The sequence below is a fragment of the Ursus arctos genome, unplaced genomic scaffold, assembly GCF_023065955.2.
Source record: "Ursus arctos isolate Adak ecotype North America unplaced genomic scaffold, UrsArc2.0 scaffold_2, whole genome shotgun sequence".
NCBI lineage: Eukaryota > Metazoa > Chordata > Mammalia > Carnivora > Ursidae > Ursus > Ursus arctos.
In genome coordinates this window covers 13,251,557-13,266,373 of record NW_026622874.1, presented here as the reverse complement: position 1 = coordinate 13,266,373, position 14,817 = coordinate 13,251,557, and the positions used below count along the sequence as shown (strand labels likewise).

The window sequence follows — 14,817 nt, the reverse complement described above, 5'->3', positions numbered from 1 at the left end:
CCTGGAAGCTTCTGCCTAATTGTCAATCTCACCTTTTAGAATCTAACTAATGAACTGCTAGAACAGAAGAAGAAATATTTGAGGATGATGCCTGTGCAGATAAATCAGAAAGTGCCAGAAGTGCCCAACAGTTACCCCAGCCTCATTATAATGTTAAAATACCCCTCTGGATATTCATCCTAAACCTTAAGAAAAGGACTCCTTTTTCCCTTGTTGGGGGAGTCATGGCTTTGGACATTACTCTTCCATGATCTCCTTGTTTGTACAATCAAAATAATCTTGGGAGGCAACTCCACCTGGGATAGTCAATGTCTACAGCTCACCAAGGAGCAGACCCACTCTAGTCGGCCCAGTCACGTAATTGGGCTTTTTGCTCCTTTGGAATAATTATACTTTCCCTAGATCATGGGTTAGTCAATAAGTTATGGGTACAATGGCTCTAAACCAGGGGCAGTACCAACACCAAGGGCTTTTTGTAAACACATAGCAGGCATACTATACAGTCTGGGAGACATCTACTGAATAAAGGTCAAGAATGATAAATGAAGAACTCTTCTATCTCAGATGACAACAGCACCTGCTGGAGTCCAAATACAATTTATAATTGGCTGCATAGCTCTAAATATTAATCAAGTTTAAATCGTTTCCATTATTTTTCTGGTGACGTATTTAGGTGGGAAACTTGAGTAGTCACTATAGGCAAGCCTGAAATGACAACTGTGAGTAACGACTACAACTTAAGATCCATTTTTCCCCTCTGGATGACAAAAAGAAACATTCAAAGTTAATGAGCAGTTTTAATGTATTCTAGATGTTCCCTCCTGAATGTCAACCTCACAGTTTATGTCATTATTCTATAGGCAATTTACATACCTGGCCAGTTACTTCTAGATTTTTAAAATATGTAACTTTTCCTTTCATTCAACAGTTATTTTTTTGGACAGCTATCATGAGCAGGCTCTAAGCGAGACACTGATAATTTAGCAGAGAAAATGGCAACTACTATCTCTGATCTCAGAGCTGAAGGGCAAGTGAAGGAGATTAAACAAGGAAATACACAGACACTGAGTGAGAAAGGTACATGTTCTTATGGGAACATATAGGAGAGAGCTGAAAATAGTGTCAAAGTCAGGGATGGTTACTCCTGAGGGAGTGATGTTTAAACTAAGGACAACGAGAAGATGTTATTCAGGCAAAATATGGGAAAGATGTTCCAGGAACAGGAAAGAGTACATCAAAAGCCCCAGGTGGAATAGAGTCTGAACCACTGAGGGCACTGACTGAAGGTCACTGTTGCTGCAGCACAGAATTCGGGAGTACTAGGGGCAAGAGAAGGAGCTACGAGTAGACAACAGATAAATGGATGCTAAAGTTGGTCTTTATCCTAAAAGTAAAGAATTACTTTTTAGTGGTTGTAAGCAAGGGAGTGACATGTTCAGATTTTTTTGTTTGCACCAAAACAAAACAAAACAAAGCAAAACCACATCAGATGTTTTACTTGTTTGTAATTTCTGCAAAAAGTTTTAGGCGAGTGTTCGAATCTGGTTAAAGTGTTTTAATTACTTGTGGATTTTAATTAACCCATATTCTTCTTGATCTCCTTAATTATGGCTAATTGAAAATTGGCTGAATTGAAGATACTCTGTGAGAGAACTTAATAAAATGAGGTATCTAACAGATGAAATCCTGACTTGTACTGAAAACCGAAGAACATATAAGTAACAGTCATTTTGATTTCTGATGGAAAATGGAGAGGCCCTGGTAAATATCAGTCATCCAGAGCAGCTATTTTGCTTAATCCTGTAAACTAGTTGCAGATGTTGGCTCAAACAGCTAGGCTTTGCATCTGTAATTTTAAAATTGTCTCATATTTCTAAATCTGACTCCGTATGCACCGGAAATCAGTGACATGAATTATGAACTTCAGGAAGAGGAGAAGTACAAGAAATGCCAGAAGTGATAGGAGATAATATTCGGAGCAGTGATCGAGCTTTGTGCACAGGATAAGTGAAGGATGACACGGTTCCTTCCTCCAGGACGTGGATTCTGCAACCAGGCGTTTGAAAATGAAACCCTGCAAGTGGATGTACCAAACAAGAGGAAGTCATTTATAGATAGTTGAGTCCTCAAAAACAAATCCTTCTTTTCCTTTTCCCCTCCTCCTCTTTACAGCAGGTCAACAGGAAGACCAGACTTGCTGGAGAAGCTAAAGATTTTTGAAGAGAAATAAACTGAGAGCACAAATGCATGCTAAAACTTTTCTTACCTTAATTAAGAAGATCATTTTTAGTAGACTGGGGCAGGAAACAATAAAGTGACTTACTATTATACTAACGTTTTATGTTAGTGCTTACTCAGAAAAGACAATTATAAAAAGTCAATAAGGACTTGAATTAAAACTTGCAAAAGGAGCTGGAGATGGTAGAACTCCATAGATAAAGAAGTCATGTTATGTTGCAAACAAAGAATAATCACAGGCATTAGAAATGACTTACATTATGATGATGACTGAATTTCATATTCATATTTATATTTCCCAAGGTCATTTTTATTTATGTGCACTCTTCCCAAGTAGTGCTCCATTCAGACAATATAAAAGGCAGCACATCAAATAATCTAGCCCCAGGAGCATTCATCACCGGCTAAGAGTGTAAATAACTTCACCAGAAATCAGGACAAAAAATTCAGCCAATTATTTGGTGAGGCGAAAGCATAGTGCAAAGCTTCGAGGAACTCAGGTTCAATTATGAAACTAGGACACTCACTTCGTGGAGATGGAACATTCAACCCGTAAAATTCAACCTAATGGAATTCTCTGAGGTGGGGAATGGGTTGGTTGCTGAATCAAAAAAATGTCATAGTAAATTTAGGGATAAGATATTTTATTTCTTAGTTTCGTGAAAATTCTGTATGTCTACATTTTGTTTTAGAGATCACCTCTGAGGGATGCCTGGATGGTTCCGTTGGTTAAGCATCTGCCTTCAGCTCAGGTCATGATCCTGGGATCCTGGGCTCGAGGCCTGCATTGGGCTCCCTAATCAGCAGGGAGACTGCTTCTCTCCCTCTACCTCTCCCTCTGATACTCCCCCTGATTGTGCTCACTTATGCTTGCTCTCACTCTCTCTCTCGTCAAATAAATAAATAAAATCTTAAAAAAGAGAGAGAGAGACCACCTCTGAAAAGTCTTTTCTGCGCTTACATAATTAGGGAATATATATTGCTAGGCAATAAACCACATTGGTCTTTTGAGGATTTTTCAGATAAATATGAGATCAGCATTAACTCTTTCAAACTATTAGGAGTACTGCAATTAAATCACAAGGACAATAGATAGTATTAGAAATTACCACTAATTTTCTTAGGTGAGAAAAGGGTGGTGTGCACACAAAGCAGAATGACCTTTTTCTTAAGAAATGCAGCTGAAGTATTTAGAGATGAACTGTCATGATGCCTGCAACTTACTTTCAAATAGCAAACACACACACACACACACACACACACACACACACACACACACACAGATACAGCAAAAATGACCAAAAGTTAACCACTGCCTAATCTAGAGATAGTAAGTATATATGGTCATTCACAGTACTATCTTTCCAGCTCTTCTGTATATTTGGCAATTTTCATAATATAATGTCAGAGTAAAAACCCAGCACTCCATTACTCATCCATCAAACGGGGACAATGATAACCAAACTTTCATAAAGCTCTTGAAAGTATTCAATGAGACAATCTATGTAGAAACCTTGGTTTTAAGGCTTAGGCCCTAAAAGCACTCAATAAATGCTAAATATTAGCATCATTAGAAGACAGTGAATTGAAACACTCCCTGTTCTTTAAATATATAAACAAACAAAGTTATGCCATGTTCATGTTCGGAATTGCTCTGGCCTTTCACATAAGTCAAACTACACATGAGAGACCAATGTGTACTACTAAACCTATGTCCACTGACTTCATGTAAAGATGAAATTTCAGTATGAAAAAAAAATCACAATCACATCCAAACTACTCCCAAGGGAAAGTTAATATGATTCCACAGAAGCTATGAGAGACCTGCTCACTGAAATAAATGTCTGCAGAGAGAAGATAAAGAGGGACTCCATGAAGGGATGAGGGATTTATGGCAAACAGAATTTTGAACTGACATGTATAGCTACAATCTGGGAAATACGAGACCCTAAGATTAGGAGATATATACTTTCTTGAGGAAAAAAAATAAAACTGTTCTCAAATGGGATTATCCCATTACAAAACAAAATTTTAAAAATAATGATAAAATGTCCTGGCAATTTACACTAATGCTGGGATTAATGCTCTGACATTTAGATGCCTTAACAATGAGCCTCAAGGTAAAGCAAATCTGCAGTGATCCCCAGAAGAGAGCCCACAGGCTGACCTCCAGATCCTCCCCTACCTAACGGACATGGTCAACATGAGCTTTCCTTTCTATGAATATGTATCTGAGCATTCACTTGGGTGAAATATCTTAAGAATGTAAAGATGTCTGTATTTTGAGGATCCTGAGCTAAACATTCTGACTCAGGAAAGGTTCTGAAATGTTATGCATTGAGTATGTAAAGATTCGTGCTTTGAGGACAGAAACCACAATTTGCCTTGGTCATGGTGAATTGGGGACATGCTTATGTTGGGTGGATTTGATTTCAATATGGGAAGCAATGAACAAAAATAACAAAAGAGCTCTATCGGAAATATATACAAAAATTTCTCAGCTTCCTTCTATTTTCACTGTGAGAGTGAACCAGTGACATCCTTTCCAAAGGACATTCAGGTATAGAACCTGGACTTCATGACTAACAAAAAAATATCCCATGACACCTTTTGTAGTCACTGAAGCTGTCTAATTTGTCTTTTGCTAATCTCTTAATTTGCTAAATTGAAGGAACTGGGGTTCTCTCAGTATAACAAATGCAGAATTTAGCGTCTCTACACTAGAGTCTCAGCATGTAAACTGGACAATGGCTGAAAGTTCTTTCACTTCTCTTAACAATTTCCCTTGGTAACGACACTGAATTTCACCATCTCCTTAAGGCTCCCATGTAACTCTCACTCCCAGGTGGTCAGCAAATACCCCAGCCTCCTGTTTTATCAAGCAAATTGAGATGATCAGGAATAAGACACCCAATATCCTTTACTCCTCAATTTCTGTGACATTTCTCTTTCAGTAGGAATTTCAATAGTATTGCATATTCATTTGTCTTCTCTGTCATTAATTTATAAATATATTCATTTATTTTTATAAAGAATAACTTTATGTCATAGGCAAAATATACTAATCTTCAATTAAATAACAGGAAAACTAATTCAATGGCAAGAGAATCACCCCCTAATGACCAAATAGGATTTATACGAGGAAAGCAAGGATGGTTAGTAAATCTATCAATATAACAAATACATAATTTGTTCAATATGTAAGAGCGTAATCATCTCAATTAAACGCTCATTTCTGAGCGAGAATGTCAGATACAGAGGAATAGACTAACTTCTTTATCACAATAAATATATTTTAAACTAAAAGCCAACATCAAATGGTAATAAACGTTCATTTCTATTAAATAAAACATTCCCATTAAATAAAAACATTCCCATTACAAACAGGTAAGATAAAAATTATAATTAAGTGAAAAACTATTAGAGAAACCAGTCAATTCCACTAATACAAAATAAGTGCTTAAAAATCAATAGTTTCACATTGTAATAAATAATTGGAACGTGTACTTAAAAAACACCCCCTTCATATTATAACATAATGGTATTTCCAAGATATTTTATATTTTAACAATAAATGTGAATTTACTTATATTAAGGGAAAAATAGGAAATTATAATAAACTGAAGGAATCATCATCTGATTGGACAGAATAAAAGAATGTGAAAAAAATATGACTTCTTCCCATATTAATTTGTGGTCTTTACAAATATCTTATCAAAATTCAAATAGAATTGTAGTTGGAATATGACAAGATTTTAATCTTCAACTGGAAGAATGAGTTATCTAAATACATTTTTGAAAAAGAGGAGTAATGAAAGGAAATGACCTAACAGACATTAAAATGTATTAGACAGCTGCAATAATTTAAAAGTGGGTCACTGTACAAAAATCAACAAATGTTGGGACCGGATACAAAACCCAGATACAGATCCTAGGATAAGAGTTCATCCATGACCTGGACTGAAGTCAGGATTCTGCCATTTATCCACTGTATGACCTAGGGTGGACTAGTTAACTTTTCTGAGCTTCGGTCACATCATTTATAAAATGGAAGAAAGAATGGAACCTAATTTGTATGATTGTTGCAGAAATGTAAGGAACGCATTTAGTGTAGTACCTAGCCACAGAGGAAGCTTTCAAGAAATATGAGCTGCTATGATTATTACTATTATTGTTGACATTATTATATGATCGAGCAAGTACAAATCTAACAGTGATGGGATAGATCATTCAAACAATTATGTTTGGACATTTGCTCCTCTGGAATAAAATTTAACAATAATTATTTATTATTATTGTCACTGCCAATAATCACTCTTCTCAGTGCTTTACATAAACAAATGCATTTAACCACCTTACCTCTAAGAGGTAGATACAATAATCACATCCCTTTTGCAAATGAGGAAACTAAGGCACAGAGAGCCATTGAGTAGCTTGCCTATGGCTGGCAAGTGGCAGAGCCAAATACTGAAGCCTGACAGTCAGGCTTCAGAATCCATCATGCTCTTAACACTACACTCTGCTCCCCAAATTAGTGCCTTACCTTCTGCTGTGATAAATCCCAAATGGATTACAGAGACAAATGTCAATAATGGCTTCATGAAAATGCTATAAATACACGGGTAAATATTTAACTGTTCTTGAGGTGGATACCACCTTCCTAAACATAAATGCAGTAGAAAAAAAAATTAGAGAAAAAGAGCAATAGATATTACTACAAAATATGTTTAAAACTTTACCTCAAAAGCCTTGTAAGTAAAATCAAACATAACAAAACTTAATGGGAAAAACACGTTAACAAAACAACAAATGATCAATATCATAATTATATAAAAATTCTGTTATGAATCAAAAAAGTATAAAAAATTTCAAAGAGAATATAAGCAAAGGCATGAACAGTTCATTCAGAAAAAAGAATACTAGTGGTCAATACACATGAAAAATATTTCTCTCACTAGTAAATTATAGACATAAATGACTGAGGTTTAAAGGACAGAAGTATGTGGACAGCAGGAAAATAATTTCATTTTCATATAGCTAAATTAAAAAAACCTATAAAACTATCAGAAGAAAGTATAAGCAAGATAAAATATAAATGCTGCAAAAATTGAAAAATTTGTCTAGGTCAAAATTATAACTTTTTGTTTCACAATATACAATAAAGTTAAAGTCAAGTGACAGACAAGCAGAAAATATTTGCACCATATGTAATACACAATATCCAGCCTATTAAAAAAAAAATCCTAAAACCAGTAAGAAAATAATGTAACAGTCCCTTCAAAATGGGCAAAGAGACACAGCAGACATTTCATAGAAGGGATATAAATGTCTCTTAAATATCTCATTTACTTATTTTTTAAAAGATTTTTATAATTTTTAAAAAGATTTTTATTTATTTATTTATTTGACAGAGAGAGAGAGAGAGAAAGAGAGCGAGTACAGCAGGAGGAGCAGCAGGCAGAGGGAGAAGCAGGCTCCCCGCTGAGCAAGGAGCCCGATGTGGGACTTGATCCCAAGACGCTGGCATCGGGACCTGAGCCAAAGGCAGCCGCTTAACTGACTGAGCCACCCAGGCGCCTGAGATTTTTTATTTTTAAGTAATGTCGACACCGAACGTGGGGCTCAAACTCACAACCCCAAGATCAAGAGTCACATGCTCTCCCGAATGAGCCAGCCCGGTCTCTTAAATGTTTTAAATGCTGTATAACTTATAACTTGTAATAAGTGAAATGCAAACCAAAGTAATGTATTATTGTTTTCATCAACTTATCCAAAATTATATAAAATATAATTATCCAGTGCTGGAAAGTCAGGTTCTCACATATATAGTTGTAGGGTCTATAAACTGGTTCAGCTGTTTTAGGAAAAACTGGAAACAAAACAATCCTATCCTCAGGGGGATCATTAAATTAAGAATGGCACATCTACATTGCGCAATGTACAATAACACTATAATTGGTTCCCGGCCTTTTGGCTAAGATCAAGTGTACAATAACACTATATACCCGTAAAAGTAGTTTAGTTGTCTTCTCTCTGTGTATTTACATGGACAAATCTCTAAGACATATCATTCAGTGGATAAAGTAAGTTCAAATATATTTGCTAAGCATCTCCTATACGGCAGGTTCTAAGTGTTACAGATCCATCCATGAACAAAAGAGACAAAAGTCCTTGCCTTTGTGGAGCTTATAACTATAGTGTAAAATATTTGTGATCACTTTTTAAATCACAAACTCTGTGTGTGTGTGTGTGTGTGTGTGTGTGTGTGTTTGGGTATATACATATGTACGTATATGTACTCTAAAATGATAAAAGAGGTTATAACTATGGAGGTGAGTGGGATGGGGTGAGAATCAAGGCTATATCTACTTGACCAGCATTACGTAATTTTTTCACAATGAATATGTGTTCATAATATATTTCTTGTGTAACAAATGAAAATTATGGCTTCAAAATCATATACTACATTGAAACTTTGTGCTAAATTAGCTATAGGGGCACCTGGGTGGCTCAGTCAGTTAAGCGTCTGACTGTTGATTTCAGCTCAGGTCATGATCTTGGGGTCCTGAGATCAAGCCTCATGTTGGGCTCCACGCTCAGCAGGGAGTCTGCTTGCGATTCTCTCTCTCCCTTTGTCCCTCTCCTGCACATGCTCTCTCTCAAATAAATAAATAAAAAAAAATAAGTTAGCTATATAGTGCACATAAGGGAAGGCTTGAACAACAACAAAAAACATTTGAGGGGCAATTTCTGTAATTTTAGAGTAAGAGCTCTGTGCTGACCAACTACTTAAGAAGTCTCTGTGGCCAAGAGACCAGATGATGAGCTAACTGGTGAGGGATGGGAATGTGAGCAACCTTACTGCAATGAAGCCATAGTAGACGGGGGTGGGACATCAGGAGCTAAGCACTGGTGCTCCCCAGGCCTGAAATCAGGAGCAGTAAGGGATGGAGAGTGGGAGGGCAGGGTGGCCAGTGCGGGGCTATCACAGGCTTGGCTGAGGAAGAAAACCAGCAACTTCTGGTGTTGGCTGAAGTAGCAACCCTTGTAGAACCCCTCTACCATTTAGGTGCCTGTGTAGGAAAATAAAGTGGAAACTTCTCTGAGATGTGGAATGGAGATTAAAGCAATGGAAACGAAAACAGGGAGAGCTACTCATTCAGAACCAAGGAAATGATACAATCCCAATGTCCATAAACACTGAAAGTAGTCATAAACAGGAAGACACTAAGATGTCATTTATCTGTTAATTCAGGGGAACATTCAGATCCAAAATTACGGTGGCTAATAAAATAATAGTGAGAGAAAATAAAATGTTTAAATGTTATACAAATTCCAGAGAATCCAAATCAATCAGGCATTTAACTTACTGGGAATCAAACACATCATGCTTTGTTTAAAAAAAAGGGGGGGGTAGAGAAAGGCAGAGGACAAAAGAGAGGGAGGAAAAAAGGGGAAGCAGGGAGGGAAGGGGTAGCTATGAGACAGCTAGCGGTAGAGAGGAAAGAGGAGAAGCACTTAGTCTGCTCAGGTGCCCTTTTCCCTGGAGAAACAAGACGAAGCTTCTACCGCCCCAAGAAAAGACCACAGCTGAAATGCGGGGCGAGATTCTGCCCATTGAAGACATTTTTCAGGGTAATTTTGAGTAGATAGGTTTTTCTCCTCACCGATTTTAAGCCCTAAACTTTCAATTAAGATGTAACTTGGCTGTAAAAATACAGGAAGGATATCTGTGTATTTTCTGGAAAAAATTATGAGGCATACATTAAATGCTATTCCAAATAAAAGTCCAGATTTTAAAAGATGCAGAACAAATTAGCACACCATATATTTCACTAAGTGTGGCTTTCACAGATTCCATTCTCTATTTTATTAAAATAAAAATGATTATATTTTATAAGCTATTGATTGGCCCCTCATTTTCATTGAATTGAAGGAAAAGAGGAAACACATTCTAACAGCTATTAGAGTTTTTCATTGTTAATCAGTGTTATGAAGTGAACATTAGTATTCCCCCAAAATATATATATTGAAACTATAACCTCCGATGGGATGGTATTAGGAGGTGGGGCCTTTAGGAGGTAATTAGGGTTAAGACGAGGTCATGAGGGTAGAGCCCCCATAATGGTATTAATACCCTTATAAAAAGAGGAGGAGAGGGGCACCTGGCTGGCTCAGTTGGTAGAGCATGTGACTCTTGATCTCAGGGCCATGAGTTCAAGCCCAACATTGGGCATGGAGCCTAAATTGGAGAAAAAAAAAAAAAAAGAGGAGGAGACACAGGATCTATCCATCTCCCTTGGTGTACCAAGGAAGGCCATGTGAGAACATAACCAGGAAGAGGGTCCTCACCAAGAACTTGACCACAATGGCACCTTGGCCTCAGAACTCTAGTCCCCAGAACTGTGAAAAATAAATGTTTGCTGTTTAAGTCACCCAGTCTATGGTATTTTGTTACAGCAGCCCAAACTGACTGCCACAATCAGATTAATTTATACAAACCTAAATTCACTCTGTTTAGGATCAATCAGCTTTAGATTAAGAACAAATTTAAGGAATAAATAAAATTAACAGTGAATGGATTTAAGTGATGTGACTTGCTATAATTGGACGAGTGAGATTCTTGATGCAAGTTACAACCTGTTAGAAGCAGTGGCTAAACACTACAATTAAGAGAACAAAGAGTAGAATCAAATTGCCTGGATTTGAATCCTGATGCTGTCATTTAGAAACTGTAACACTGGACACATTACTTGGTCTCTCCCTGCCTCAGCTTCCTTATCTGTAAAACGGAGATTAAGACGGAGATAATCAGAGCACCTACCTCACAGGGTTGTTGGGAGCAGTTAATGAGTTAATGCATGAAGTAGCTAAAACCAAACCTAAAACACTGTAACTAATCCATGTTAACTATCACAATTTCTAGAGAACTGATAAAAGTGGACAGCCATTCATCCCTTTACTTTTTTTTAGTAAATACAACTTTCCTACTCGGTAGATTTTGAAAATGCAAATTCCCAAATCTTAAGATGGATTTATAGCTCCACGCCATATTCATCTGTCTGTTGGTTTCCTCTCTGCCCTCCCCTGCACTCCTGCCCTCTCTTGAGGGGTGGGGTTAACACTGGGGAGAAGATTAGCCAAGGCAGAAGATGAAATGAGGAAAAAGGGAGTTTGTATATTATCACTTAAAAGTGTTCAATGTTTCCTTTTTTCCCCTCATGATGAATTATTTGTATGCAACAAACTTTAGAGAAAAATAGATAAATTCTCAAGAAGCAATCCTTAAAAAAAAAAAAACCCAATTAATCAAAATGATATTTTAATGGCACCATGAAGAAGGATAGAATAGCACTGTCTTATCTCAATAATACAAGGTTATTATTTTCTCAAAACAGAATAATAAAGAAAATAGCTTTTAAAGCTCCAATGGTCCAATTTATAAATTCTTGGTTTAATAAACCATTAAAGTGCATCAGCATCCTGTACGGCTAAATTCCACATAAAATATTATTATAATCAGCCATTTAAAAAAAAGAAGAAGAAGAAAAGAAAATCTGCAAGTGGCCAAAGTGTAGTGAGTTGACTACTGTCTCCCAAAATTCACATCCCTCTGGAACCTCGGAATGTGACTTTATTTGGAAATAGGGTCTTTGCAGATGTAATTAGTTAAGGTGAGGCCATGCTGGATTAGAGTGGGGCTCCAGATCCAATGCCTGGTGTCCCTAGAAGAGGAGAGGGCACAGAAACAGACACACACAGAGGGTAGGAAGCCATAAGAAGATGGAGGTGCAGACTGGAGTCATCCTGCCACAAACCAAAGAATGCCAGGAGCCGCCAGCAGCCAGGAAGAGGCAAGAAAGATTCTCTAGAACCTTCACAGGGAACATGACCCTAAAGACACTTTGATTTCAGACTTCTAGCCTTCCAGAACCAGGAGAGAATACATTTCTCTTGTTTTCTGTCACTCAGTTTATGGTTCTTTGTTGCAGCAGCCCTAGAAAACTAATACACCAAAGAAAATGGCAGTCTCAGAATTAGTTTATAAACTTAAAAATTTAAATATCAGACTAAGTGGCAACAAACAACACTATGCTCTCCTGACAGGAAAGAAGCACAGCTAGTAACGACAGATCTCATTTTACACATATGATACATGCTAAAACAGTTGTGATATATGCACATATTGGCCTGACAAGGTATATTCCCACTGACTTGAACTGTACAATTTTAGAAATGTTTCCTGAAATGCAATCCACTATATCTAATAAAAATTATATTTACATTTCTTTGCTGATAAGGGGCATCTAGGTAATGTATAAAAATAAAAATAAGCATCATACATTCTTTAAGGAATATCTTGCCACAAATCTTTGATAATTTTTAATTATTGAGTTATTTCTTCTAAAAACACAACAACAAAGCACTAAAACACCAGTATAACATTGACAGAGTTTTCATTAAAACTGGCAACCTTGAAGATCAATAGAGAGAGCAAAAATTCAATTCTTCCTACAAATAATGTTTTTTAATGTACTTTCAATTAAAAGAACTTGATAAAGAAGTGCTAAGTAGTCCTAAAAATTTATAATATCTATTTAAAAATACATTAAACTGCTTATTAGAATATTGGGGTGGAGGGTATTTTTCTTGTTCTGTATTCAGAAAGCTGTCCTCAAAAATTATGGATATGCAGAATTCATTGTTTCTTTGTAGCAATCTTCCCACTTCCAAGGGAAGGGAAGGCTCAATTAGAAAATAAAAGCAATTATCTTACTATCTTTCTTGAACACTAAAGAGTAATACAAACATACAGCAACAACAACAACAATAACAAGTACTTTATATAGGGCTTACTATCAGCCAGGCCCTGTTGTAGGTACCTAACTTGTATTATCTCATTTAATACTTACAAAAGCTTCATGAAGCAGTTACTATTTTTATCACCTTATTTAGAAACCTGAGGAACAGGAAGTTAAACAATTTGCTCCTGGCCACACAGTGGCTTCCGAATTCCAGCTCTGAAGAACCAATGTACTATGCTACCTCTCAGCTGAATATAGTCAATAGAAATGGTGCTGTTTTTTTGGTTTTTGGTTGGGTTTTTTTTGTTTTGTTTTGTTTTGTTTTGTTTTTGAAAGAAAGAAAGAGGAAGAGGAGGGGAAGAGAAAGTCAGAGGATGAACTGGAAAAAAATCATTAATCAGTAAAGGTGAACCACAGGGTTTTAATAATGCAGTATTAACCATGTTCTATTCCTTTAAGACAATATACCTAAGAATCCTATCATCCAAATTAAATTGTGGTGAAGACAAACAGTGCTCGACAAAGTACCTGTAGCCATCACCTCTGACACACATCCTCCAGTGTCTATTCTCTCTTCTTCCAACAATAGCTCCGACTATTGTCAGAGGAGCCCAGCCCAGCCCCACGTCTCAGCCCACGTGACCCGGCCTAGGCCAATCAGAACACTTCATTCTCAGGCCACAGTAATTGGTTCGGAAATGAGCGCAGATCCAAGCCTGTTCAGAGAGAACCTCGGGAGTTTTTCTGAAACCTCTGGAGGAAGATTCATTTATTTCTGCTGGATTCAAAGCAGGAAATCCCCTAGGGTCTGATAGCTGTCATCTTCTGCTTGCAGACAACAATTCAAGTTTGGGAATCCAGTTGTCTGGAGACTTCTAAGTTTGGGAAAGCTAAATTTCAGACTCCAGTCTAAAGTTAGCAGTAGAAGGCACATTGATGGAAAACAAAACAGACAAGAAGCCCAGGACTGGGAGGTACCCTGATATTCAGGCTCCTGCAAGCACCTGCTCTGCTCCCTGTGTAAAGAAAAAATCTTCCTAATTGTACAATTCTTCCTGAATACTTCCTAATTGGATGCAGTCTGGGCCAATGAGCATGTCAGCTGTGTCTTCCTGCCCTAGATTCTTATAACTAAAAGAATAGATTATCAGCAATGTAATCCTCCTGGCTTCAATATATCCTACACCTTAAATCCATGAAATTTCATCCCCATTTCTCTTCAGCCACACACACCTTCTGAGGACAAACAATGTTCTACAAATATCTGCAGTTATCATTTGTCATTCCCTTCCTCTGGTGTCTGTTCCTTCTCATTCTAATAACGTCTCTGACCTTCAGGGGACATGCATTCTCTTGCCCACCTTGAGATACAATGTCCCACTCACTGACTTCAACCTCCAACCCTATCACATTTTCCCCTTCATCCTGGTATGTTAAGTCCTCTCTTATCTGAGGTTTCACTTTCTGTGGTTTTGGTCACCCGCTGTCAACTGTAGCCCAGAAGCAGACGATCCTCCGTCTGACTTATCATCACAAGGTCAGTAGTACCCCAACGCCACACCAGAGTGCCTGTGTTGTTCACCTCACTTCTCATCACATAGGCATTTTATCATCCCTTGTCAGCACGAGAAGGATGACTACAGTATAAGGTATTCTGAGAGAGACCACATCCACACAACTTTTATTACAGTATATTGCTATAATTGTTCTAATTTATTATTAGTTATTATTGTTAATCTCTTGCTGTGCCTAATTTATAAATTAAACTTTATCA

At 37.1% G+C, this 14,817-nt stretch overlaps 1 protein-coding gene across 8 annotated transcripts in view; it reads right to left on the bottom strand.

Annotated features, from left to right (window-relative positions):
- Window positions 1-14,817, bottom strand: part of DNM3 (dynamin 3) — a 524,278-nt gene that overhangs the window by 263,730 nt on the left and 245,731 nt on the right. The gene's annotated exons all lie outside the window — the stretch shown is intronic.